At 53.6% G+C, this 27049-nt stretch overlaps 1 pseudogene across 1 annotated transcript; it reads left to right on the forward strand.

Moving 5' to 3' along the window:
* The first annotated feature begins 205 nt into the window (after positions 1–205).
* On the forward strand, positions 206–22608 carry LOC101274044 (immunoglobulin lambda-1 light chain-like; annotated as a pseudogene). The gene is made up of 5 exons (XR_007471877.1): positions 206–251; positions 7550–7848; positions 8591–8604; positions 21263–21295; positions 21765–22608. The product of XR_007471877.1 is annotated as an immunoglobulin lambda-1 light chain-like (transcript).
* Positions 22609–27049: the final 4441 nt, after the last annotated feature.

Here is a 27049-nt window from a genome sequence, read left to right on the forward strand (position 1 = left end):
CATGGGGCCAAGGCAGGAGCTGCAAAGGCCACCACGGGGCCGTCCCCCTAACCAACAATGCAAACCCAAGAAGTCTGGGATGGCCACTGGGAACTGGGCGTGCAACGGCCCCACCCCTGGGAGGGCGGAGGAGGGTGCTGGCGCAGCCCTGCGAGGGCCCGGGGCCCCAGTGCACACTGGAGGCAGAGCTCTGCTCGGCTGCACCATGTCCTGGACCCCTGTCCTGCTGGCGCTCCTGGCCCACTGCACAGGTGAGGACCCCCAGAGCTCAAGGCCCCCGGCCCCTTCCCTTGCCCTGCTTTGCCCTGGATGCCGACATGCTTCTGTGTCCCCAGCTTGTGGCCCTCAGCCGGTGCTGAATCAGCCGCCATCCGTGTCCTCGTCCCTTGGAACCACGATCCGCCTGGCCTGCACGCTGAGCAGCGACCATGATGTCGGTGTTCACAGCATCTACTGGTACCAGCAGAGGGCCGGCCACCCCCCAAGGTTCCTGCTGAGATATTTCTCCCACTCGGACAAGAACCAGGGCCCCAAGGTCCCCCCTCGCTTCTCTGGCTCCAAAGACCTGGCTAAGAACACAGGGTATTTGAGCATCTCTGATCTTCAGCCGGAGGATGAGGCTGTGTATTTCTGCGCCGTGGGGGCCGGGGACATGGAGCAGGGGCCGGAGATGCAGAGAGAGAGGAGGGAGGAAAGGGAGCCTGCTGCTCCAGCCTCCCAGGCACCATAGGACACGCTTACCTTGAACCAAAGGCAGAAGGGCACACCTCCCCGAGGAGAGGGCGGTGTGGCGAGGAGGGTGGGGTCTTGGGCTGCCCCAGGTGAGGAGAAGCTCCTGGAAACCCCTTTGGAGGCTGGATTCGGGAATTAAATCTGCTTGTGTCTTGGGAATTTGTTTTGCTGGGTGGTCTGAATTTGTTCCAGGGAGGCCCCAGATGTTCTGCGAACGGTCAGAATGAGTGGGACGCACCCAAGACCCAACCAGGGTGAAGGTCTCAGGAGACCTGGCCGGTCACGGTCTGCTTGGCCGGAGCCCCTGGTCTTGTGGGTCCTGGGAGGCAGGGGGCTGCCATAGCATCTTGGGGGATGCCCCTGCCAGGGACAGGACCCCCTATTGTCACCTGATTGTGCACAGGGTAAGCAGCTTAGAAAATGCCTTCATTGGGCCTCTGGGGAGGAGAGCTGTGCCCAGTGATAGGGGTGGTCTAGGTCCTCCACTGGGCCAGATTGCTCTGCTGTAGAGGGGCTGTCCTGTGCACTGCAGAATGTCAGGCAGCATCCCTGGCCTATACCCACCAAACAACCTCCTGCCCCTCGTTATGACAACCAAAAATGTCTCCAGGCATCACCAAAGGCCCCCAGGGTGGCAAAACCACCCCACCTGAGAGACACTGGTCTAGGAGAGAGAAAGACGTTTCCTCTTCTGTGCAGGAAAGCGGCAGGGCTGGAAAATATTTTCTGTAAAGAGCCATGTAGTAAATATTTTTGGCTTTCTGGGCCATGTGATCTTTGTAGCAACTACTCATTTCTGTCCTTATGGCTCAAAAGCATCCACAGACAATATGTGGACACGCGGGCATGGCTGTTTCCTATTAAACTTTATTTAGAGAAACAGACAGGGCTGGGCTGGATGTGGCACTCAGACCATACTTTGCTGACCCCTGCTCCAGAGAAACACCCGGTTCCTGCCTCTAGGTTTCAGCCAAACCACACTCGGTGGGGTGATCAAGGTCACTCCTCCTGCCTGAGGACTCCAGGATACTAACCCTCTGGACCCTTGGAAGACCCGGGGGCAGGAGAGATACAAGGCGTGTGCGTGGCCTTGCCAATGAGCTTGTTGGGTAAAGAGGGAACAGTGGGTTCCTGCTACCCTGGTCCACATCTGCACCCTGAGCCCCTGGGTGGTGAGCCAGTGTGTGCCCTGCAGAGAGGGACCCTGTACACCCACGTCCACACCACGTGTGGACATGCCTCCCACTCAGAGAGGTGCCAGGCAAACCATCTCCCCTGTGATCCAAACTTGGCTGAGAATGTCCCTTTATCATGGCTGAAAAGACCCCGAAGGGTACATTCATGTCAATATCAGCCCTTCCACGTGTGGCCTGCGACGCCTGTAAGACAATGGTCTCAGCTCCGGCCAGTTCTCAGCACCCTTTGGGCTTCCTCTCTGAAATGCACTGAGTTCTTCCTGCATGGAGCCTTTGTCTCCTGGCAGGGGCCTCCAGGCCCAGGTTTCCAAAGGCCATCTAGGTGGTCCCCAAAGAACTCTGTCACCTGCTTGTAACCTGTTCTTCCCTTGCTTTCATCCTTTGTGATTCTGGGATTCCAAGCCACGACAAGAAACCCAGAGAGCAGGGAGTCAGGTCAGCTCCTCCATCATCCCAGCACGCCTGCCTCACCATATTCCTGGAGGATGGGACCTTGGACCCGGGCCTCGGGCCAGGCAGAGCATGAGTCTTAGCTCTGGTCAGCCTCAGAAGGGTCATTTGGATGCTAGGCCAACATTTCCAGTGTTGTTTGTAAAGAGGACAATAATAGCACCAATTAATTTCTATAAAATGCTTAACCTGCACTTGACTGTAACGTGTGCTCAACAAAGTAGTGGTATCATTTCCTCATCAGTCACCAGGCCTAGCCTCCCCCTTGTCTAAACCTTTCCTTTAGTCTGAGTCATTTCTTACCCGACCAAAATCTGACCTCCTGCCCATCATCCTGCTGCAGCCTGGATCCTCCATTCCTCATCTTTATTACTCCCAGATCCAGCCTTGCCTGCACTCCTCTGCTCTAGCCTCGATTGTCTCCCACCCTCAAAGGTACGGATGCAAGCCCCATCTGCCATTTCCAATTTTCCGGTGGCTACATTTTTTAAAAAAAGATAAAAAGAAACAGATGAAATGATGTTTAATAGCATATTTTATTTAAACCAATGCATTTCAAATATTATCATTTAAACATGCAATGTACAATTAGTTATGAGATGGTTAACTCTTTTTTCATACTATATCTTCAAAACCCAGTGTGTATTTTATACTCGGGGCTCATCTCAATTTGGACCGGCCACATTCCAAGTGGTCCACGGTTGCCTTGGCTGTGACAGGACAGTACAGGTTGAAGGGGTAAAATTGACTCCATGTTGTGACACAGCCTTTGGAGACTGGCCCAGATTCTGTCCCAAGTCCCATTTCTTGTGCGCTGCCCTCACCATCTGTTTCTGCTGATGCTCTCGGTTGCTTCCAAACCTCTGCCCAAGCCATCTACTTGCCAGTGGACTTCCTGTCCCTTTGCCATGACCCCCAGCTGGCTGCACTGACTCTGGGGTCCGCAGTTGTCTCCACTGTCACTCCTTGTGCAAGACTTCCTTGACCTCTTTATGCAGTTAATAACTTCCTGCGATGTGCAAACATCGTGTTTTCCTAACTATATTTAGCACCTGCTGCGCAGCTCTGAACTTAGTTTGCAAGTCTCTCTCCTCTACTAATCCGTAAATTCTCAGCGGGAAGGACTTCTTCATCTCATTTTCTGGGTCTGATATACACTGATTGTTGTAACAGAGTTGAGTAAATGGATGTATAGACGAATGCACGACTGAATGAATTCTTGGGTCCCAAAGACCTCATCATTCCGGGACCCCATTTGACAGCTGGGGTCATTGTGATTCCCTAAGAAGGGAAAACTTGCAAATCCAGTGATCATATCCAGTAATCAGGAGTGATGTGGAAGGAAAAGATTGAAAAAGGTCAATGCAGGGAAGGGAACATTTGGGAAACTTTCTGAATTGTTAATGGAGGTGAGAGATGTTGGAGAGGGTGGGGTTCCCAGATTGTTGGGATTTGCTGCCTGGTACCCAAAAAGCTCCCCCACCCCCAAGTATCACAGCAGGGTTCCTGACTGTGATACAGAACAGGGGTGCAGGGGTGCTGAGAGCTGTGGTCTGTGCACAGAAATGCTTGACGCTGCTCCCAAGTCTGACCCAGAAACACAGAACCCAGCAGGCTTGGACATGTCACAAGCGGTACTGAAGACCAGAGGCCTGAAATTCTGACCTGGGTTAGACCTCCAGATCCTCAGTGGAGAGGATCTGAGGAAGGCCCAGGGGTCTTGGGGGATGGAACGTGCCAGTCAGACAGAGTGAAAATGCAAGGGCTCTCTGTGCACACAGAGGCCGGTGTGGTTGTGATGGGATTGTCAAGATGAGCTGGGGCAAGTGGCCCCACATAAAGAGGGGGGTGGGATTAACACTGAGACGCCCTTTGGGGCATGAAGGGCCCTTGCGTCTTATTCTAAGTTGCATCACAAAAATTTTGTGATGCACGCCCAATGACCAAATCCATTCATTCACGACGGGATGTAAAACGAGGATATTTTCATTCTAGCAAAACTATGAAGAAAACTTCCCCTCCTCAATGATTTAGGCACCCAAGGGACTGTTCACATAGTAAAGGCAGGATAAATGTTTGGTCTTTTTTCCCTTTATTTACCAGTCATAGAAATCACAAGTCAGTGTGCCAGCATCTTCCAGGTTCGTGGGCACAAGATATTTGAGGTGTTTAAATCCATTGCAATTATGGTAAGTTGTTCTGTCTTTGGGCAGCACAAGCCCATTCAAATTGGCGTCTAATCAGGAACATGACAATGTGTCAAAAACAGTCCATTTACATTTGTCTTTAAAAAATTTGTGCCAAGGTACCTTCACTCCAGCTAATTCTCTAAAGGATGATGATTTTTTTTTTGGCGTGTGGATCTTTATTATTGTTGTTTTCTTTTAAAAAAATTTTCCCATTCATTTTTTATTAATTTAATTTTTATTTTATATTGGAGTATAATTGATTCACAGTGTTGTGTCAGCTTCAGGTGTACAGCCAAATGATTCAGTTATACATATACATATATCCATTCTTTTTCAGATTCTTTTCCCATTTAGGTTATTGCAGAATACTGAGTAGATTTCCCTGTGCTATACAGTAGGTCCACATGGATCATCTATTCTACAAACAGCAGTGTGTATACGTCAATACCAAACTCTCAATTTATCACTCCCCCCAACGTTTCTCCCTTGATAAACGTTAAGTCTGCTCTCGATGTTTCTGCTCCTGAGTCTGTTTCTGTTTTGTATACAAGCCCACCTGTGTTGGTTTTTTTTAGATTCCACGTGTAAGTGATATCATATGATATTTATCTTTCTCTGTCTGACTTCACTTAGTATGATATTTTCTAGGTCCATCCATGTTGCTGCAAATGGCATTATTTCATTCCTTTTTATAGCTGAGTAATATTCTCTTGTGTGTATATGTATATATATACACACACACATCACATCTTCCTTAAAAGGACAATTATTATTACACCCTAAATGGAGAAAGAGCACAAGAATGTGAAAATTTTGAAATCCTCCATGTGATACTGGTAGTTACTAAGCCAGGATCCCAAATAGTTTACTCACCCAAAAGAAGAAAAATTAAGGATAAGTTCAGGATAACAGTACCCACCTTACACCACTCTCTCAAAATTAAAGAAATAAAAATAAAAAATAAATAAAGTTAAAGCTCTGTTTCATGCCCTCAAGGCATAATGGTGCCGGAGGCCGGGAGTTGGGAGCAGGGTTCTCCTCCGCAGGACTATTTGGACTGCAGCTGAGGGAAATGGTGCTGGGAGGGTGGTCGTCCTCACAGGCCGACCACGACCGCTCCTCTCCCTCCCTCCACTTCCAGTGACTGCCGTCCACCTGGGGAGTCTGCAAAAGCCCCTCAAACCCGAACCCTTCTCTCATTTCCTGCGTCTCATCAGTACGTCCTTGACCCAGAAACGCGGCTTCCCGGGGTTCTACCCTCCGACAATCCAGTTCAACCTCAGCTTCAGTTCAGTGGACGTCAGAGCTGTCCCTGGGAATCGCCCCTCCGGCCGCGGTGACCACCGACGGCCTCCATCACCCACTGGACAAGTGCAGACACCGCGACCAAGGCCGCCAGGGGGCAGTGCAGAGTGCCCTTTACACCCCGTTACGCCATGTGGGTCCACAGGCTGGCAGCGGCAGCATCACCTGGGAGCTTGTAAAAAATGCCATGTGTCCTGGTCACCCCAGACCTGCTGAGTCTGAACTCGCATTTTCACAAGATCCCTGGTGGTTCCACGCACGTGAAAGTCTCAGAGCACTTCCTGCGCCCTTGTCATCTGGTTCAACCTCACTAAGGCACTCTCACTCAAACCACCCATGTGGGCAAGCAGGTGATGCTCTGGAGATGCTTCTCAGGAGCACCTGGAAACCAGAAGCAACGTAACAGGTGTGCCTGTACGCACAGAGCACGCTCACCTCCCACGGTTGACCTCTGGCTCCTTCTGGCTCAGAAGCGCAGGTCCTTCCCTCTCACTCAGACCCGGATGTTTGGGCATTTCGACCACCCTCCAGCTGTGGCTTCGCAGCCCTGACTCCCGGATTGCAGCTGCCCTCCTGGCAGTCCTGCGCCCCACCCCCCGCGTCCACTTTCCCCTCCTGGGATGAGCCTCTGCACCACACCCCTCACGCTCCACTTTCTCAGCCCTCTCCCGACGGAAACTGGAGGCCTCTCCCTGGAAGGGCTATTGCTGCGGCCTTGGTTTCCTCAGTCCCACGGACCACCCCTCGCTCTGAGCTTTGCCGTCCAGGGAAACAGACAGGGATATGGCGCTGCCAGCAGCACCTCTCTCTCCGTCAAAACCGCCTGCCGCAAGGACTACTGGACGAGTGGGACTACTGATTTGTTTCTTGTGAATCTGTGTAGACCCAGGCCTGAGAGATGCCTGAAATGCAAACGACCCTCCATAAAAGGGATGAATGTTCCCTGGGAGGTGTGACCAGGGCCAGGCGGCAGCGCTGCAGGCATCGGAGAGCAACAGGAAGGAGGGGGCTCTGCTCCTGTTTCTGCTCTGAGCCGCCTGAAGGGGGCGCCCACGGCGGGAGGCATGTATGGGGCCAGTTCTGGGGCCCTTACCACATCTCAGACCCAAAGGCAGAGCCAGCCTTCCCTGAGGCAGGAGGGCAGAGGGAGAACCCCTGCGGGGTGTGGGGAGCCCAGCGAGATGGCCGCGCCCCTAACTGGGACCAGCGCCTCAGATGCACAGGGAGCAACAGCAAAGACAGGAGGGGTCAGGTTTGCATGAGCCACAATGAGAGGGTCTGGGAGGTCCTGCCCAGCTCCAGGTGCAGAAGACAGAGCTCGGGGCATCTCCACCATGGACTGGACCCCTCTCCTGCTCCCCTCCTCACTCTCTGCACAGGTGCTGTGCACCCCCCCTCCCCCGCAGCTGCTACAGGATCAGCCTGAGGGTGGGAGCCCCTGGGAATGGGGCTTCATCTTCAAGTCCCCTCTCCCCTCCTCTCTCTCTCTCATTTTTAAAAATATTTATTTATTTAACTAAGATGCGCCGGGTCTTAGTTGCAGCATGTGGGCTCCTTAGTTGCGGCATGTGAAATCTAGTTCCCTGACCAGGGATCAAACTCTGGCCCCCTGCATGGGGAGCGCAGAGTCTTAGCCACTGGACCACCAGGGAAGTCCCCTCTCCTCCTCTCTTACAGGCTCCACGGCCTCCTATGAACTGACCCAGCCGCCCTCAGTGTCAATAGCCCCTGGAACAAGGTCAGGATCACCTGCTCAGGAGGTAACGTCATGCATAAACATGCATCTTGGTACCAGCAGAAGCCGGGCCAGGCCCCTGTGTTGTTCGTCTATGACAATAGCAACCGGCCCTCAGGGATCCTTGACCAATTCTCTGGCTCCATTCAGGGAACACAGCCATCCTGATCATCAGCGGGGACTGGGCCGAGGCCGAGGCTATTACAGTGCCGTGTAATGGCAGTGGGAGCCGTGACTCATGGTGACGTGACAGACGGGGACTCAAGGCACGAAACTGGCCCCCCCAGCCACCCCAGCCTGGTGCTCACAGTCCACGCCCACTCCTCCCCTGCCACCTCCACCCTGGACCAAGAAGGTTCTACTCCTTCTCCACCCAAAGTCACGTCACTGCACCTAAACAAGGCCCTAACTTTCAGTGTCCTCGTCTGGGAAACAGGAATCATAATGACCACCCATGGGGTGAGCTGTGTGAGCCAGGGTTCTCTAGAGAAACGGAACCAGCAGGATGTGTGTGTCTATAAATAGAGATTTATTTTAAGGAATTGCTTACATGGTTGTGGAGATGTGAGTCCAAAATCTGCAGGATGGACCGGCAGGCTGGAGACCCAGGGAAAAGGGGCAGTGAATCCATCTGCTGCAAAATTCCTTCTAGCTCTGGGGAGGTCAGTCTTTGTTCTACTCAGGCCTTCAGATGATTGGGTGAGGCCCACCCATATTAGGGAGGTAATCTGCTTTACTCAAAGCATCGATTTCATGTTAATCCACTGATTTCAGTGTCAATCTCATCCAAATAAACCCTCACAGAAACATCCAGAATAATGCTTGACCAAATATCTGGGCACTGTGGCCCAGCCAAGTTGACACATAAAATTAACTCTCACACTGGCCTTAAATAAACAAGGGTGACTACAGCGTCACTCTCACATCGAATGAAACCTCCAGACCTCTGGGCTTTGGAGAATGTTTTCAACCTTCCACAGTAGCGGAGACCACCCCCAGAGAAGGGCTTGGGAGTCATACAGCAGATCTAGTGATCCCAGGAACCTGGAATTTTCTAGAACGTTCACACCTGGGACTTGGAGAAGATGGACCCACGTGTCTGCTCTGGAGACGACTTGGGAGAGAGGAATCCTGGTGGCCACAGGAGGAGTCTCTGGGGCCTGTGGGATGGAGAATGGGCAGGGGGCTGACCAGGAGGAGGCAGGGGGTGCCCTCTGACACGGGAGCAGGGCAGAAGTGACTGGACATGACACACTCCTCTGCTCCAGGGGAGACGGGTGGGGGCGGGGCACAGAGGAGCCAGGGACCCTGAGCAGGGGGTCTGCTGAGCAGGACATCTGGACCCAGACCTCTCTGGCTCGGCCTGAATCCAGCCCTCGGCCATTCTCGGTCCAGGGACGGGGTGGGGACAGGCCCAGGAGACCAGAGCTGCAGCTGCACCAGCTGGGAAGGCCCTGCCTATCCCCCGAGGGTCTCCAGGGACCAGCCAGACCCGGATTTCCAACCATGGCCACCACAGGAGGATGTGGTTTGTAGCAACAGCAGGTGCAGGGCAGGTTATGGGGAGTAGCTGGGGTCACTGAATTCAGGGACAGCCCCTTCTTCTCCCCGAGACCTGGGGCTGTCCTCGGGGGAACCGCAGCTTCTGGGCCCCGGGCAGTGGGTGAGTGTCACACCCACACAGGGGTGCGGGGAGGGAGCAGATTCAGCCTGGACCCTGGCAGGAACCCCACCCCAGGCCCCAAGGTACAAGGAACCCAGGTATGAGGCTGGAGTGGGCCAAGCACCACAACGGGGAGAAGCTGGACTGGATCAGTGCCTCCCAGGGGCTCTCCTATACCCCATGTCACGTGTCAGGGCACCCGCACCCAGTTACCGTTCAGTGCTGGCCCATCTTCCCAAGGACCGTGAGGTCTTGGGATGCAGTACCTGGCCTCGGGGATGCCCGGTCAGTGTGTGTGGGACATGAGGATCTAAGCAAAGTCACATCGGTCCACGGAGTCTGACCTCATGGTGACCTTCTTGAACTCCCTGTGATATGGGGAAATCAGTCTGTCTGCTACGCATCCCATGACCACGGTAGGACAGATGCCAACAGGATGTCTGGAATGGCCCAACTCCTTAGGGCACGTGGCATCCATGAAATTCACTCTGGGGGCCCCTGGGGAGAACCTCACAGAAATGGACAAACCATCAGGACCTGAAGCAAAGAGTGGTTTCAAACATGAACTCCATCCAGTTTGAACTTGAACTCAAGTTCAAACACAAACTTGATGTGCAAGGGCAGATTTGACAAGGAGCTCCATCTCCTACACACAACTGGACCAGGACTGCGTTTTCCAAAGGTTTTTCTATCAAAAGCCCCAGTAAGAAATGCATTTCCCATCACTATCCAGTGTGTATCTGTTTTCGGATAACTGAGGCAGGACCCCATGAACCAACTGCCCTCCCCTCACGCGGACGCCCTCTGTTCTCTGTCTGCTTTGGATGACCTCACTGTTGCAGGACTCTGGCTGCACCTGACTGAATTGGTTCCACAACCTCTGGGAGCTGCAACACGAAATTTGAAAAGTGGCAGTTGGATAGCATCAGGGATTCGTTTGTTTTTTGATGGCTGATGGTTTTCCCAAGCCACACCAGATGGGCCAGCTCCCCATGATGATAATAAGAAGTATAATTATAGTCATCCTCCATCTGTGTTGTGCGTGGAGCACTTCCCAGTTTAAAAAGCACTTTGAAAGTACAAATCCCGTCTGATTCCACTTAGTCCCTAGAGGGGTCAAAATCATAGAGACAGAAAGCAGAATGGTGGTGGGGAATTCCCTGGTGGTCCAGTGGTTAAGAGTCTGCTTGCACTGCAGGGAGTTCAGGTTCGATCCCCAGTCGGGGAACTAAGATCTCGTAGGCTGTGCAGGATGGCAAAAAAAAAAAAAGCAGAAGGGTGATTCCCAGGGGCTGGGGAGGCGGATGGGAAGATCGTGTTTAATGGGGACAGAATGTCAGTTTGGGAAGGTGTGAAAGTTCTGGATGTGGGTGGTGGTTGCACAACCATGAGAAGGGACTTAATGCCACTGAACTGTACACTTAACAGTGGCTAAAATGGTAAATTTTATGTTATGTATAACATTCCTGAGGCATCACTGCTGGCAGCACCAGCATAGAGCCAGGCCCTCGCTACCCAAGGTGGGCTCAGTGCCTCTTTTCTGCCCACCGCCCACCCCACCCCAAAGCACAGGGTCCCTGGGCGATGATGCATCCAGATGTTGGGGAGGCAGGCAGGCTCCCCTGGACGGGAGAGGGAAAGGGGAGCCTCGCAGAAGTCCCCACTGTGCACCAGACACTCTGCTCGTGGTGGTGACCTCTGGATAAAATCTATGAGCGTGTGTGTGTGTGTGTGTGTGTGTGTGTGTGTGTGTGTGTGAGACACGACGGGGCGGGGGGAGTGAGACCATGAGGTGCTGAACACAGTTCATTAAACACACCATTTTATAATGAAATCACGATTCCCTGACTTGAAACCGGCTTCTTGCTAAACCTGCACCTGTTTCCTCCCCTCTCACCACCCCCACCCAAGGCTGGTCCGAAGAGAAGCCCCAGCCTCACCCTGCTGAACTCAGGCCTCGGCCACTCCTCTTCCGCTGGCACTCGGCCGCCTTCCTTGGCCTCTCCAGGCCCCAGGGAGATGCTACACAGGCGCCCTTGGGAACTAGGGCAGGAGCAGATGTGTCCCACCCAGGGTCCCAGGGGTGGGGCCGGCAGGGGCTGCAGTGTGAGGCAGTTGAGCCCTGGATTCCGACCACAGCAGAGCAGTTGGCGGGTGCCCCTCTTGGGAGAGGCCCCCAGGAGTAACGGCCATGGGCCCTGGAGGGGGCCGGGTGCTGGGGGCAGGGACAGAGAAGGCCCAAGCAGAGGCCAGGGCCATGTGGGCCAGGACGCACCGGGACGGCTACCGCCAGAGAGGGGAGCCGGAGGCACCTGCCGACACCCCTCCAGGGAGCCCACGCCAGCGGATCGGCCAGAGGTGCCTTTGACCTGAGGGCACATGAGGCCCAGGACAGGCCAGTTGGGCTGTGAGGCCCGCAGGGGTCAGAGCTGTGTCCCCAGGCACAACTGGCCTCTAATAGTGCTGGGCCTGGCCGTGGGCGCCCATGGCCTGCTGCCCCCGACGCCAGCACCGCAGAGCACGGCCCCCCGCAAGGAAACCCCGGCAGGAAGCAGCCCTTGGAGCCTGTGGCACAGGTAAGGGGCCGAGGGAATCATGGGGGAACATGAGGGTCCCTGCAGACAGAACTGGGAGTGGGGACAGAGAGCGGGTGAGGGGAGAGGGGCGAGAAGGGAGCATCAGCTGGAGAGGAGGGGCCTGGGCAGACGGTGGCTTTATTTGAAGGGTTGACATTTTGTCCAGTGTGCATTTGTTTGCATTAATTTTTATTTTTTTATATCGTATTAAAATATTTATCTGAATTACTGAGTTTTTTGGTGCCCCTTACATTCTGTACCCAAGACTAGTGCCTCGCCCACCTCGCTCTGGTCCTCGGGGTAGAGCAGGAACAGGGAGGCAGGGGCAGGAGGGGGCAGTGGCTGCTGTCATCCTGGGATCCCTGGGGCTCCTCTTAGCTGGTGAGCCACCTCCTTGCCCTTCCCCTGGCTGGGCAGGCTCTGGTCCCTGGAGCACCAGGGCGCAAGCTCTGGCTGAGGCTGTGTGGTGAGGGGACCTTCCCTGGTGTCCCCGGGTCCCCCAGCCAAGGACCACCTCCTGCGACTGGTCCCTGGGAGCCCAAGCCCACCAGGGTGCAGGCACCTCCGTGAGAGAGGCCTGGGCAAGGGTCCGTGGGGGCTGCAGTCTGCCCCTGCTGCTGCTGTGTGACCCCAGCCCCCTCCTCTCTGCTTGTGGTGGGAGGTCCCTGGACAATCTGCTGAGCATCTGGGACCATTTGTGATGATCAGTGACACAGCAGCACATTCATCGTGGGCACTGACCATTTAGGGACAGAACCTCCCTGTCAGTGGCCCCACAAGGCAGGTCCCTCTGTCACCCCCAATTTACAGGGATAGAGGCCCAGAGAGGTGAGGCAACTGCCCAAGGTCACACAGCTGGTTCTGACTCCAACGCCCAAGCCTCCAGCTGTCCCCATCCCTATCCCCTAAACAGACCCGGCTGACAAGTTCGCCTCTCTGAGCCTCAGTTTCCCCCTCTGCAAAGTGAGGGGTCCTAGTTGGATGAGGGCCTTGCAGCCTGACGCCTGCCCCAGGGACGCTGGGGCCGCGGTGGTGAAGGTCTGGGACAGGAGGAGTGGAGTCTGCGGCACCAGCAGCACAGCCATGGAGGTGGGTGGGTGTCTGTGAGTGTCAGGTCAGGGCCGGCACCGCAGCGTCCGGTAGGGACTGCACAGTCAGGGCAGGATCCAGGAGAACACGAGGAGAGACGGACCTCCATCAGGTCAGGCCCCAGCTCAAGGTCCAGGGAAGAGGGGCCCGGCGACAAGCGCCACATGCAGCGCGCTGCCTGCAGGACAGAGGGGGCCCCACTGGGGTTGAAGTTCAGGTCAAGGGGTCCACCTGGGCAAGGCAGCACAGGCACAGAACCCTCAGGAAGCGCCCGGGGGTCCGCAGGGCTGCGGCACGTGGGTCTGAGAAGAGGCTAGAGGGGCGGCCAGGCCCAGACGTGGAGGACCTGTCCCTGGAGGATAGACTTCATCTGGGAAGTCCTGGGGGATGTTTGCAAGGAAATGTGACTGGAGTTGGGTGGGTGGGAGGGGGCGGGAAATCAGAACTAGAGAGGCCTCAGGGAGGTGGGTGTTGTCATGGGCAGAGCGGACAGAGAGCTGGACAGAGACAGGAGGTGAGAGGACCAGGAGAGGGAGGAGCCAGGATGCCCCCTTGGCTTTTTTGCTGCACAGTTAAGAGAATGCTGTGTCCTGTATTTAAAAAAAAATGGTCCAAGAGAAGGGATGGTCTGCAAGAAGTTGGTCTCCCCCGAGGACATCCACTCACCCGACAGGCCACTCAGGGTCCTCAGGGTGGGCCCGAACCAAGGGGGTCATGTCCAGGCATAGGGCAGACCCATGGACCATTTTAGGAGAAGTAAGATGTTGGGGGGGATGCCCGAGCTGGTCTTACAGATCCAGGGCGCTGACCCATGATGCGGGGGCTCCAGGCAAAGGGAGCAAGGGGTGCTGAGGAGGAGAGTTGAGGTGCACAGACCCGCAGGGAGCATCCAGAGCCAGGGAGAGCGGGGTGCAGACCATGGGGGTCTTGTAACCCAGTCCTTTATACTGGGGTCCATGAGGAGTCATTGAGGGATTTAAGTGGGGAGCTGTCAGAGTCAGGTTTGTGTTTTGGAAAAATGGCTCCAGATCAGAGACCACTGTGAGGGCAGATTAGAGGATGGAGAAGAGACGTGGAGAAGGGGCTTTGGCCAAAGCCTGTGCCTTGGGGATGGGGAGGAGGTCCACGGTAACCAGGTACCAAGATCTCCTATGAAATTGCCAAGTGAATTTAAAGTGACGTTATCAGAGTGCTGATGGGGAGGAACGGGCACAGTCATGGACTGTCAGCGGGAGGCTGAATTTCTGGAACAAACAATTTCTGGAATAACATACCAAGGCTCATAAAAACATACATTCCTTTTGATTATTATTATTATTTTTGCTGTACGTGGGCCTCTCACTGCCGCGGCCTCTCCTGTCGCGGAGCACAGGCTCCAGACGCGCAGGCCCAGCGGCCACGGCCCACGGGCCCAGCCGCCCTGCGGCACGCGGGATCCTCCCGGACCGGGGCACGAACCCGCGCCCCCCGCATCAGCAGGCGGACTCCCAACCACTGCGTCACCAGGGAAGCCCCATACATTCCTTTTAATCAAGCAATTCCACCTCTAGAAATTTATCTTGATGATATAATCAGAACTTCAGCTAAATACTATAAGTGTGTTCCTGGGGAAGAAGTGGAAACCTAAATGTCCAATGATAAGGGAAGGTAAAGTAAACTATGGTACATTCATGGTAGGGAGTATTACACAGTCATTTGATACGGTTTTTTGGACAACTGTAATGACATAATAAAGATTTTTATAAACAGGTTGCAATATGTCATACTAGCACACTGCTTTTGTTTTATTTCGATTTACAGAGTAAAATTCATCCTTTTTGGTATTAGCAGTTGTATAAATTTTAATAAAACTATAGAGTTGCGTGACCCTCACAACAATCAAGATACAGAACATTTCCACCCCCCACCAAAATTTCCCTGCGCCCTCTGTGTAGTCAATCCCTTTTTCTGCCCCAACCATGGAAACCACTGATCTCTTTCTGATCCTATAGTTTTGCCTTTTCGAGATATAAACGGCATCATGCAGTATGTAATCTTTTTTTAAATTAAACTTTTTATTTTGGGATAATTGTAGGTTCACATGCAGCTGTAAGAAATAATACAGAGGGATCCCATCTACCCTTCACCTAGGTTCTCCCAACGGTAATGTCTTGTGAAATAAAAAATCACAACCAGGATATTGACATGGACACAGTTAAGGTACAGAACATTTCCATGGCCACAAAGATTCCTTTCTAGCCACACCCACTTCTCTCCCTCCCAAGCCCCTGCTAACTCTGGCAACTACTAATTTGGTCTTCTTTTCTAATTTTGTCCTTTCAAGATTGTTCTATAAATGGAATCATACTGCATGTACCCGTTTGGGACCGACTTTCTTTCTTTTTCTTTTTTTAAAAAATTTTTATTGGAGTATAATTGATTTACAGTGTTGTTAATTTCAGGTGGACAGCAAAGTGAATCAGTTATAGATATACATAGGTCCACCCTTTTTTAGATTCTTTTCCCTTATAGACCATTACAGAGTATTGAGTAGAGTTCCCTGTGCTATACAGTAGGTTATCATTAGTTAGTTATTTTATATTTAGTAGTGTGTATATGTCAATCCCAATCTCCCAGTTTCTCTCTCCCCCCATTTGCCCCCTGGTAACCATGTTTGTTCTCTACATCTGTGACTCTATTTCTGTTTTGTAAATAGGTTCATCTGTACCATTTTTTTAGATTCCACATATAAGCGATATCATACGGTACTTGTCTTTCTCTGACTTATTTCGCTCAGTATGACAATCTCTAGGTCCATCCCTGTGGCTGCAAATGGCATTATTTCATTCTTTTTTATGGCTGAGTAACGTTCCATTGTATGTATGTACCACACCTTTTTTTTTTTTTTATCTTTATTGGAGTATAATTGCTTTACAATGGTATGTTAGTTTCAGCTTCACAACAAAATGAATCAGTTATACATATACATATGTTCCCATATCTCTTCCCGCTTGCGTCTCCCTCCCTCCCACCCTCCCTATCCCACCCCTCCAGGCGGTCACAAAGCACCGAGCTGATCTCCCTGTGCTATGCGGCTGCTTCCCACTAGCTATCTACCTTACGTTTGGTAGTGTATATATGTCCATGCCTCTTTATCGCTTTGTCACCGTTCTTTATGCATTCCTCTGTGATGGACATTTAGGTTGCTTCCATGTCCTGGCTACTGTAAATAGTGCTGCAATGAACATTGGGGTGCATGTGTCTTTTCGAATTATGGTTTTCTCTGGATATATGCCCTGGAAGCGACTTTCTTTACTCAGCATAGTTTTCTGGCTGTTCATCCAGACTGTTGGTTGTACACACTTCGCTCCTTTTTATTGCTCAATATATTCCAAGTACGTAACCATATGAGTCTGGCTTCTTTAGTTCCGTATAACACCTTTGCAATTATCCAATTATCCCCTTTATCTAGAGTTTGTTCCTTTGTATTGCTAAGTAGGATTCCATCTATGAACGTATCAGAGTTTATTAACTATTCACCAATAGAGGAACATTTGGGTTGTTTCCAGTTTTTGGCAATGATAAATAAAGACAGTATATACGTTTGCATACAAGTCTTTGTTTGAACATGAGTTTTCATTCCTTGGTTAAATACCTAGCAGTAGGATTTGATTGATCAGAGGGTAAGTGTATGTTTATATAAAACTACCAAACAGCTTTCCAGAGTGGCTAAAACTTTTTACATTCACACAAGCAATGTGTACGAGTTACAGTTGCTCTGTATTCTCCCCAGCACTCGGTACTGTCAGTGTTTTAAGACATTGAGATAAAATTCTCTTAAAATAAAATTCACTTTTTTTTTTTTGGCCGTGTAGCTTGTGGGACCTTAGTTCCCTGACCAGGGATCAAACCCGGCCCCCAGCAGTGAAAGCACCAAGTCCTAACGAGTGGACCACCAGGGGATTCCCAAAATTCACTATTTTAACTATTTTAAAATACACAATTCGGTGACATTTAGTGCGTTCACTATGTTTTGCGACCATCACCACTATCTTTTTCCTGAATCTATTAATCATCCCAAAGGAAACCCCAAAGCAGTCCCTCTGCATTCCCCCAATTCCCCAGCCCCTGGCAACCAGTAATCTGCTTTCTGTCTCTATGAATCTGCCTATTCTGGGTATTTCATATAAATGAAATCATACAATATAAGACCCTAGTGTCTGGCTTATTTCACCTAGCATCATGTTTTCAAGGTTCATCCATGTTGTAGCAGGAGTCAGTACGTCATTCTTTTTAAGGCCAAATAATATTCCTTTTTTTGTTTTTTAATTTATTTATGTATTTATTTTTGGCTGCGTTGGGTCTTTGTTGCTGTGTGCTGGCTTTCTTTAGTTGCAGCTAGTGGGGGCTACTCTTCATTGGGTTGCGCGGGCTTCTCATTGCGGTGGCTTCTCTTGTTGCAGAGCACGGGCTCTAGAGCGCGGGCTCAGTAGTTGTGGCGCACGGGCTTAGTTGCTCCGAGGCTTGTGGGATCTTCCCGGACCAGGGCTTGAATCCGTGTCCCCTGCGTTGACAGGCGGATTCTTAACCACTGCGCCACCAGGGAAGTCCCAATACTCCATTTTATGGATATACCACATTTTGTTTATCTGTTCATTAGTTAATGTGTTATTTCCACCTTTGGGTTATTGTAAATAGTGCTGTTATGTACATTCATGTCAAGTGTTTTTCTGAGTATCTGTCTTCAATTCTTTTGGGTAAATGCCTAACAGTGGAATTGCTGGGTCACATGGTAGCTTTACGTTTAACTTTTGAGATTGGCCAAACTGTTTTCCACAGTGGCTGCACCATTTTACAATCCTACCAGCAATGCACAAGGGTTACAGTTCTCCATATCCTCACCAACACTCGTTATTTCCTTTTTTTATTATCGTTATTTTTATATCCATCCCACTGGCTGTGAAATGGTATCTCATTGTGGTTTTAATTTGCACTTCTATAATTATTAATGATGTTAAGGGTCTTTTCAAGTGATTGTCCATCATTTTCATATCTTCTTTAGGGAAATGTCTCAAGTCCTTTGCCCAACTTTTAAATCAGTTGTCTTTTTGTTGCTTTGTTGAGTCATAAGATTTCTTTATATATTCTGGATACTAGACCCTTATCAGATATATGATTTTCAAATTATTTCTTCCATTCTGTGAGTTGTCTTTTCACTTTCTTGATAATGTACCTGGAGGCACAAACGTTTTGAAGTCTGATGAAGTCCAACTTATCTATTCTTTCATTTATTGCTTGTACTTTTAGTGTCATATCTAAGAATCTGCTGCCTAATCCAAGGTCATGAAGATCTACACCTATGCTTTATTCTAAGAGATAGTTTTAGCTTTTACACTTAGGTCTTCAATCAATTTTGAGTTTTTGTGTATGGTATGAGGTAGGGGTCCAACTTCATTCTTTTGCATGTGGATGTCCAGTTGTCCCAACCCATTTGCTGAGGAGATTCTTCCTTTCTTCCTTCCTTCCTTCCTTCCTTCCTTCCTCTCTCTTTCTCTCTCTCTCTCTCTCTCTCTTTCTTTCTTTCTTTCCCACACCGCAGGGCTTGCAGGATCTTAGTTCCCTGAACAGGGTATCCCCTGCAGTGGAAGCATGGAGCCCTAACCACTGGACCACCAGGGAATTCCCTGTTCTTTTTCAAGACTGTTTTGCCTATGGGAGTCCTTTGCAATTCCATGTGAATTTTAGGATCAGCTTTTCTATCTCTGTATGATCACCCACTGAGATTTTGATGGGGACTGCATTGGATGTGTGGATCACTTTGGTTAGTATTGTCCTCTTGCAAATATTAACTCTTCCAATCCATGAACGCAGGACATCTTTTCATTTATTTAGGTCTTCTCTAACTTCTTTGAACAACATTTTGCAGCTTTCAGTGTACAGTCTTTCACCTCATTGGTGAAATTTATTCTTAATCGATACCATTGCAAATGGAATTGTTTTCTTAATTTCGCTTTTTGAATTGTTCACTGCTAGTGTGTTGACCACGCACCTGCGGAATTTATTTGCTCTGTATATAAGATCATGTCATCTGTGAATAGAGACCTTGAGTTACTGTCTAGTATCCTTTCTTTTTTAATTAATTAATTAATTTTGGCTGCACCGGGTCTTAGTTTTGGCACGTGGGATCTTCGTTGTGGCAAGCAGGATCTTTAGTAGCGGCACACAGACTTCTTAGTTGCAGCATGAGAGCTCTTAGTTGCAGCATGCATGTGGGATCTAGTTCCCTGACCAGGGAATGAACCCGGACCCCCTGCATTGGGAGCGTGGCGTCTTACCCACTGGACCACCAGGGAAGTCCCCAGTATCCTTTCATTGCACTTTTTTTTTTTTCTTTGTGGTACGCGGGCCTCTCACTGCTGTGGCCTCTCCCGTTGCGGAGCACAGGCTCCGGACGCTCAGGCTCAGCGGCCATGGCTCACAGGCCTAGCTGCTCTGCAGCATGTGGGATCTTCCCGGACCGGGGCACGAACCCGTGTCCCCTGCATCGGCAGGCGGACTCTCAACCACTGTGCCACCAGGGAAGCCCTCACTGCACTTTTTAAATGCACTTTTAGATTGCTTACTTGTGTTATATATCTAATATTCTTATAATTTTAAAACAATTAAAAATTTAAAGCAAAAGATCTTATATTTGCGTCACAAAACCAACCACAGCTAACTGGGCCAGCTTAGCAGGTGGAAAGCACACTGGTCTGATCCTCTGGCAGAGATTCTTGCATCCAACGAGCCCCAACTCAATGCTGCATCTTTGTATGAGTTGGGAATTTAAATCAGCAAAGGCAAAACCTGGAACTTCTTGTGGCTTTGGAGTCTCTGAGGGTGGTTCTGTTGTTTCTTAATTATTTTGGGCCTTGTTTTAAATTTAAGAAGGAGTATTTAGACGCAGAATCTAAGGACAAAGTTTTCTGGCCTGGGGGTGAGAGCACTCATGGTCACCTGTGACAAGGTAAAGACAGAAAAAGAACTGGAATAGGAGAAAAGTGGTCAGTCTCATGTGGAAGTGGTGAGTTAGAGTTTCCTGTTGGGCATCCAGCTGGAGATGATCAGTAGGCAACTTAAGTGGAGATGAGGAAAGGGTTTGGAGCTGGAATAGACTCGAGCCTCATCATGTGGGCACATTGTGGGAAGATGGCAAAGAAGGAGGACCCAGGGAGGCAGTCTGGGGATCCGTAGCCATGCATGGGTCAGGGGAAAGGGAAAACAAAGAAGGAAGAAAGTGGGGGGTCACAGACATCAAGGAGAACCAAGTCACTGGAAAGAGGGGCCAACCCTATGTTACATCCTGCAGAGACATTAGGTACAACAGGAACTGGACAGGGACCTTAGACTTGACCCAGATGAGGGCCCTGTTGTCCACCACCGGAGAGATTTCAGGGAGAGATGGGGTGAGAGCCAGAAGGGCCCTGGCATGTCCCAGAATGTAAAACACTGCTTGTCAGGCAAGTGTTTGGGAGCCATTGTTGGTTGGATGGATGGATGGATGGATGGATGGATGGATGGATGATGGATGGATAATGGATGGATGGATGGATGATAGATGGATGAATGGATGGATGGATGATGGATGGATGGATGGATGAGGGATGGATGAATGATGGATGGATGTTGGATGGATGGTTGATAGATAGATGGATGGATGATGGACGGATGGATGGATGACAGATGATGGATGGATGGATGGATGATGGATGGAAAAACAGATGGACAGAAAGACAATGATCTGAAAGATCCAAGAAGGCTTCATGAAAGAGGAGGAACTGAACTGTGTCTCAGTGAGTGGAGACAACAGGGCAGGGGGCCCCCAAATGACCTGGTGTCCACAGGCCCAGGAAGAAAGCTGCCTGGCTGGACTGTGGGAAATTATGGGGGAAGGAACACCCAGAAGCCCTAAAATGAGGCCAGAAGAGGTCAGGCAGGTCCAAGCCAGCTCAGGACTCACTCTGCCACACCACATGGCCACACGAGGGGACTCGGCACTCAGCAGCACCATCAGCACTGAGGATTCAGTGGTCACAGGACAGCCTCAGAGTTAGGGGGACACACTGGGTGACAAGGTGAGAGTGGCTCCTTCCTCAGACAGGGGGCTGGGCATGGGGACACCCAGGAGTGCCCCAGCCTCGGCGGGGGGGCTGGCTGCCCACCCCCCCCAACCTGAGGACACAGCCCTGCCTGCTACAGCCCTGTTCCCGTCATGCCCAGCAGTTCCCTGCTCCATCCTGGCCCCCGGGGGACAGGCCCCCGGTGCTGGCCCGGCGGGTTTTGGTCCGAATCTCAGTCACCGTGGTACGTCTTTGGCGGCGGGACCCAGCTCACCGTCCTAGGTAAGTGGCTCTCACAGCTTTCCCAGCCTGTCCCACCCTCGGCTGTCTTGGGAAAGTCTGTTTTTTCTCTCTGGGGGCTGCTTCCCCTCTGCCCTCCCAGCTTAAGGACCGACCCCCATCTTTCTCCTTGGGGCCTGGGGAGGCAGATTGGTCTTGGGGTAACCGGTAGGAAGGACCCCAACAGCAGAAGCAGCCACCTCCAGAGTCCGACAGGGATCATAAGGAGGGAGGAGAGCTGCTTTGGTTACACACGGGGACACTGAGGCTGCACATGGGACGGCTTGGCCGGGTCACCCGGAAGAGTGATGTGGAACAGCTTCTTGGGGGCTGTCTGCTGTCCAGGGGCTGAGTGGGAGCAGGGACAGAGAAGGCAAGCAGGGCCACCATGGGGACACTCACAGAGGCCATGATGGGGGTGGGCAACCCCAGACCCTCCCCTGCATCTCACACCCCCTCCTCTGTCACACAGGTCAGCCCAAGTCTGCACCCTCGGTCACTCTGTTCGCGCCCTCCACTGAGGAGCTCAAGGCCAACAAGGCCACCCTGGTGTGTCTCATCAACGACTTCTACCCGGGCAGCATGACGGTGGCCTGGAAGGCAGGCAGCACCACCATCACCAGGGGCGTGGAGACCGCCCAGCCCTTGAAACAGAGCAACAACAAGTACGCGGCCAGCAGCTACCTGGCCCTGACGGCCAGCGAGTGGAGATCTTATGACAGTGTCAGCTGCCAGGTCACGCATGAGGGGAGCACCGTGGAGAAGACAGTGGCGTCCTCAGGGTGCCCTTAGGTCCCTGGACCCCCCACCCTCCGGGGCCTGGAGCCACGGGTCCCCTGGGGGGGTCTCCCCTCCCATCCTGGTCCCCCCAGCCCTTCCTCCTGCACCCAATCAACTCTCAATAGAATGTTTTCATCGTTATTCAGAAATCTCTGCTCATTTCTTTCTTTCTTTTTTTTTTTTTTTTTGTTGTACGCGGGCCTCTCACTGTTGTGGCCTCTCCCGTTGCGGAGCACAGGCTCCGGACGCGCAGGCTCAGCGGCCATGGCTCACGGGCCCAGCCGCTCCGCGGCATGTGAGATCTTCCCAGACTGGGGCACGAACCCGTGTCCCCTGCATCGGCAGGCGGACTCTCAACCACTGCGCCACCAGGGAAGCCCTCTGCTCATTTCTTTTTTTTTTGTCTCTTATTTAATTTGCACCCTCTCCAGAATTCTGGGGGTGGGGTGGGGAATCCTAGGCACCAGTGAGAAAGTAACTGAAGGGAGAGGCTCACAGTCTCCTGGGTGGGGGCATCTCCCAGGCAACCAGCCAGGACACATCACCCATCTGCCCTCTCCTTCTTCCCACTCCTCCTCCAGCACAAGGCCGTGCCCACCCCCTGCCACCTTCCTGGCCGGAGCTGCCCATGGCTGGTGACCTCCAGATGAGCCCTCCCTCCCTGCCCTGGTGGGGACCCTCCACACCTCCCTGCCCCCGGCTTGTCCTTTCTTTCCAGTATGGCTGTTAGCATAACTGACTCGGGAACCTTCGCCCACATTCCTCTCCCTCTGTGTCCTGCCTGGTCCCTGGGCTGGGCCACTCCTGGGGGCCTCCCAGCCCAGGCTCCGCCTCCTTCCTCCCTGGCCTCCTGCAGCCCCTTCTCCTCCTGGGCTCATGGGGAGGGGACTTTGATCTTAGCTTCTGCTCTGGGGCACTGCTTCCCTCCCACCCCGGTTAAATGTTCTCCAGGCCTTACCAGCCAGGCATCAAACCACCTGGAGAGTTCTGAGCCCACCTGGACCCAGGTCCCTGGCCCTGGGACCTGTGGCCTAAGGCGACAGAGTTGTTAGGGCCAAAGAGGGACCATGGGGGACAGGGGTCTTGGGTTGGAGGGGCTGGCTTCCTCATGCCCTTCCCCTTCTCTGGGTCAGAAATCTGGGTCAGGGCACTGGGGGAGGGGCCGAGAAAGGGTGTTGTCTTCTTGGAGGCCCCGCCTCGGTCCTAGTTCCTGGAGGTGAGGGCTCACTGTGCCCTGCCACCGGAAGGGTCAGTCTGGCCCAGGGCCAGACTGGCCCAGTAGCAGCATCTTGAGGGTAAAGTTCAAACACCAAGCCCCCAGTACAGGTCCCTTTGGCATCTGCTCCTCCCACACTCCCAGACTCGTTTTCTGCTGCCTCTGTGTCCCACCAACACCTACTCTAAGCCCAAGGGCTTCTGTCACCAAAGGCCACACTGCTTCACACCTCTGCAGTTTGCTCCCGCTGCTCCCTTTGCTGGCGTGACAGTCCCTGTCCCCATCCACCTGACAGAGGCCTGCCACTCCCTGATAACCCGCACTCAGCTCTCCACTCGTGACCTTCACATGGACAATGCTTGAACCTCAGCCACTCTGGGCTGAGCACGTGGGGGCTGAGAGGAGCTGACGCCAGGCATCTCCCACCCACTCCCGACCCCCAGGGGCAGCAGGAAGCAGCTTCTCACACCTCCCGTCAGGGTAAGGAATGAGACCTGTGCCTGGGCGCCTAGGACAGAGCTGCCAGCCACAGACCTGCTCAGCGCAGCTGGTAACAGGCTTGCTGGCAATAAGGTGTCCACGGGGACCCGGCTTCACCCTCCTCTGTACCCCACCTCTGCCCGGTCGTGGGACTGACCGTCCCCAGCTCTGCTGCAGGTGTCATCTCTTTGCCACGAGGCTGGAGCCCCAGCTGGGTGCTGCCTACCTCCTGTGACCCCCAGACCTCCCCAGGAGGTGGGTGCTAACCACCCCCTCACCTCATGGATGAGGAGACAGAGGTTCCCAGAGCTGAGGCAGCTGCCCAGGTCCCGCAGGCACTCAGGGCCACACACACGGTGGGCACCCGGGCCCCCCTCATGAGGTCACCTTCCCCCCCGAGGAGGCTGTGCTGTGCCAGCCGGGAGACGGTGCTGAGCACATGACCCCACAGCCTCTGGACGTCAGAGGCATCCTAAGGCTCTGTGGGGTGGGGGAACCCTGGCTCCTCAATCTATACTGACTCGGTGCAGGTAGGGGCAGGCAGGAGGGGGTTCATGGACCCTCTGAGTCCATACAGCAAAGCAGTTTGGGTATTGTGGGCCCAATTCACAGAGGAGAGAACTGAGGCTCTGTCAGCGGGATGGGGGTTGGGGGACCTGCCCAGGGTTACAGGGTGAGCTGCTGGCTGACCTGCCCCCACCACCCCCAGCTCTTTCCACAGCTCCTCAGCCCTGCTTGACATGTCATTCATCCATTCACTCACTCATTCATTCAGCAAACCGTCAGTGAGCACTGCTGTGGGCTGGTGCTGGGAGCAAGGAGACAGGACCACCTGCCCTGGAACAGCTCATGCATTGGGGGGACACCCGTAGAGCCCACCGCTGACCCCACCGTGTCCTCAATCACCCAGGTCAGCTCCCCACCTGGGGAGCATCTCCCCGCACACCTGAGATAAGATTTCATCCACTGCCTGGCCCCACAAGGCGGATCCCCCAGCAGCCGGCACTGAGCACGTCTCGAGGCTCATCAGAGCCCCTCAGGGAGCCTTAAAGTCCCCATCAGGGCTGCCATTGCCCACTTCACAGAGGCGACACTGACCATGAGGGATGCACCAGGCCTGCCCTGCTCAGCTCCGAGCCGGGACAGCCCCTGTGGACTGGTGGCCCCAGGGCACTGGGTGGCAGGGGGATGGGGGCATGTTGGGCGGACCCCTGGTCTAATAGAAAAGAGTGTCAGGTCAGGGGAGGGGGCTTGTCCTGGCCCTGCCCTGCCTGCTGTGCGACCCTGAGCAGTGCTCTCTATCAGGGGCTTCCTTGTGGGAGGCCAAGGCTGGAGGAGCTGACTGATGGGGGAGGGGGGTTGTGGTTCCTTCACAGCAGAGCCAGGAATAGCCCTGGGGGAGGGGAGGGAAGGTGACTGCTGGGGCCCTGGGGGAGGGGAGAGGAGGTGACAGGCAAGAATCAGGGAGACTGTCTGGGGCAACCAGGACAGAGGCCAGGGGAGGGGCTGGGTCATCAGACACCCTCTGTCCACTCCGGGGACAGAGTAGCTAATGGTCAGCACAACTCACCAGGGCACCGCAATGCGTGTGTTTCCACACAGGTCAGGGTGACACTCTCTTCCTGTGGCCACTCAACCCCCCAGGTCCCTTCTGCTCCTCACACCAGGCCTGGGGACATGTCACGTCAGGGCTGGCGTCCACTGAGCATTCTCTGTGCCCGGGCTGTGCTGGGCACCAGAGTCTGGATCCCCTTCCGGTCCTCACCAGGATGGACAATCCCTGCCCGCCCAGGGCCCGGCCTCCTGGGGACATGCTGGGGCCTCCAGATTGTGCCAGGAGGAAGGAGGAAGCCTCAGCCAGATCCCAAACAGGCTCCCTAAGGAGGACGGAAAGGCTGCTGTGGGCCGGCCGAGAGAGGCTCTCCAAGGGAAGGTGGGACCCCAGAGCAGCCTGGTGAGCCCACCCGCAGGGTCTCTGGTCACACAGGGCCTCCAGCTCAGCGCTAGTGTGGACCAAGGCCCTTCGTGGATGAGGCCTGCTGTGGTCACTGCCCGGGGCAAAGCCACCACTCAGCAGCCCTTTCCTGACCACCTACGATGTGTGGGGACCTCGGCGGTGGCAACGCAGCTCTGCTGGGCCTCCTGTGGGCACAGGGAAGCAGCCTATAGAGAGGGAGTGGTGTCGTGCAGGATGGCCTCGTGCCGTGGAGAAACCAATCAGGGTGAGGGCTGAGGGTGCCCGACTGGGCCTCACAAGGGGCCACGGCCGAGCCTGGAGGTGGCCAGGGGGCAGGACAGCCCTGACTCTGGGTTGGCGGCTTGGGGCCTGTGTCCCCTCCATGCAGCCGGGCTGGTGATAGTGGAAACTCGCTCCCTGGGGTCCAGGAGGGATGGTCAGATGGAAAATGGATGTTTGCTGGTCTCTGAGGTTGACTGTTGCTGCCATTAGCATCGGCCTGTTCGGGCCCAGCCGGCCTCAGGCCAGCACCCCTGGGCTCCCCATGGGCCCCACCCTCACCCCCGCGCAGCTGGCCTGGTGAAACCAAGAGGCCCTGACGCCCAAAATAGCCGGGAAACGCCGACCGGCCCAGCCCGGGGAAGCAGGTGCCTGCCTCCCTCTCCCCAGGCTGGGGGGAGGAGAGGCTCCAGTTCTGGAAGCTTCCACCAACTCCCCTGGAGAAGGGACCTGCGTCACAGCACCCAGGCCGCCCAAGCCCCTGCGCCTAGGCCTGAGCCGGGCAGAGATCACGTCAATCAACCATCAGAAGGGGCATCTTCTGTTCCAGAATCTGTGTCTGTGCAGGTCGTACCCCCTCCTCGTGGTCCCCAGGGACCTCTCTAAACGCCGGGCGCGCAGCTGCGGCTGACGTGGGACACAGCCAGACACTCGGGGCTCAGAGGAGCCCGGGGGGCAGGGCTGGCCAGGGCTGGACATGGGGCACTGCAGTCACACCTTCCCTGCTGTCCCCACACCTGGGACTCTTCTGGGGGAGGGACTGGGCCAAGGACGGGGAAGGGGGGAGAAATGGGGACCCTCACAATCACTGCACTGGGAGCCCTGGGTCTGGGGTAATAATGAGGAGCCCAGAGCACAGATGTCCCCCAAGAGGCCTCATGTGGTCCTTCCCCAATGGACAGGACCTCAGATTGGTCAGTCACTCATCCATCTGTCTGTCCATCTATCTGTCCATCTGCCTGTCCACTCATCCATCCACCCATCCATCCACCTACCCATCATCCATCAATCCATCCATCCAAAAAGCCTCCCTCGGGCCTCCTGG

Source organism: Orcinus orca, chromosome 15 (assembly GCF_937001465.1).
Source record: "Orcinus orca chromosome 15, mOrcOrc1.1, whole genome shotgun sequence".
NCBI lineage: Eukaryota > Metazoa > Chordata > Mammalia > Artiodactyla > Delphinidae > Orcinus > Orcinus orca.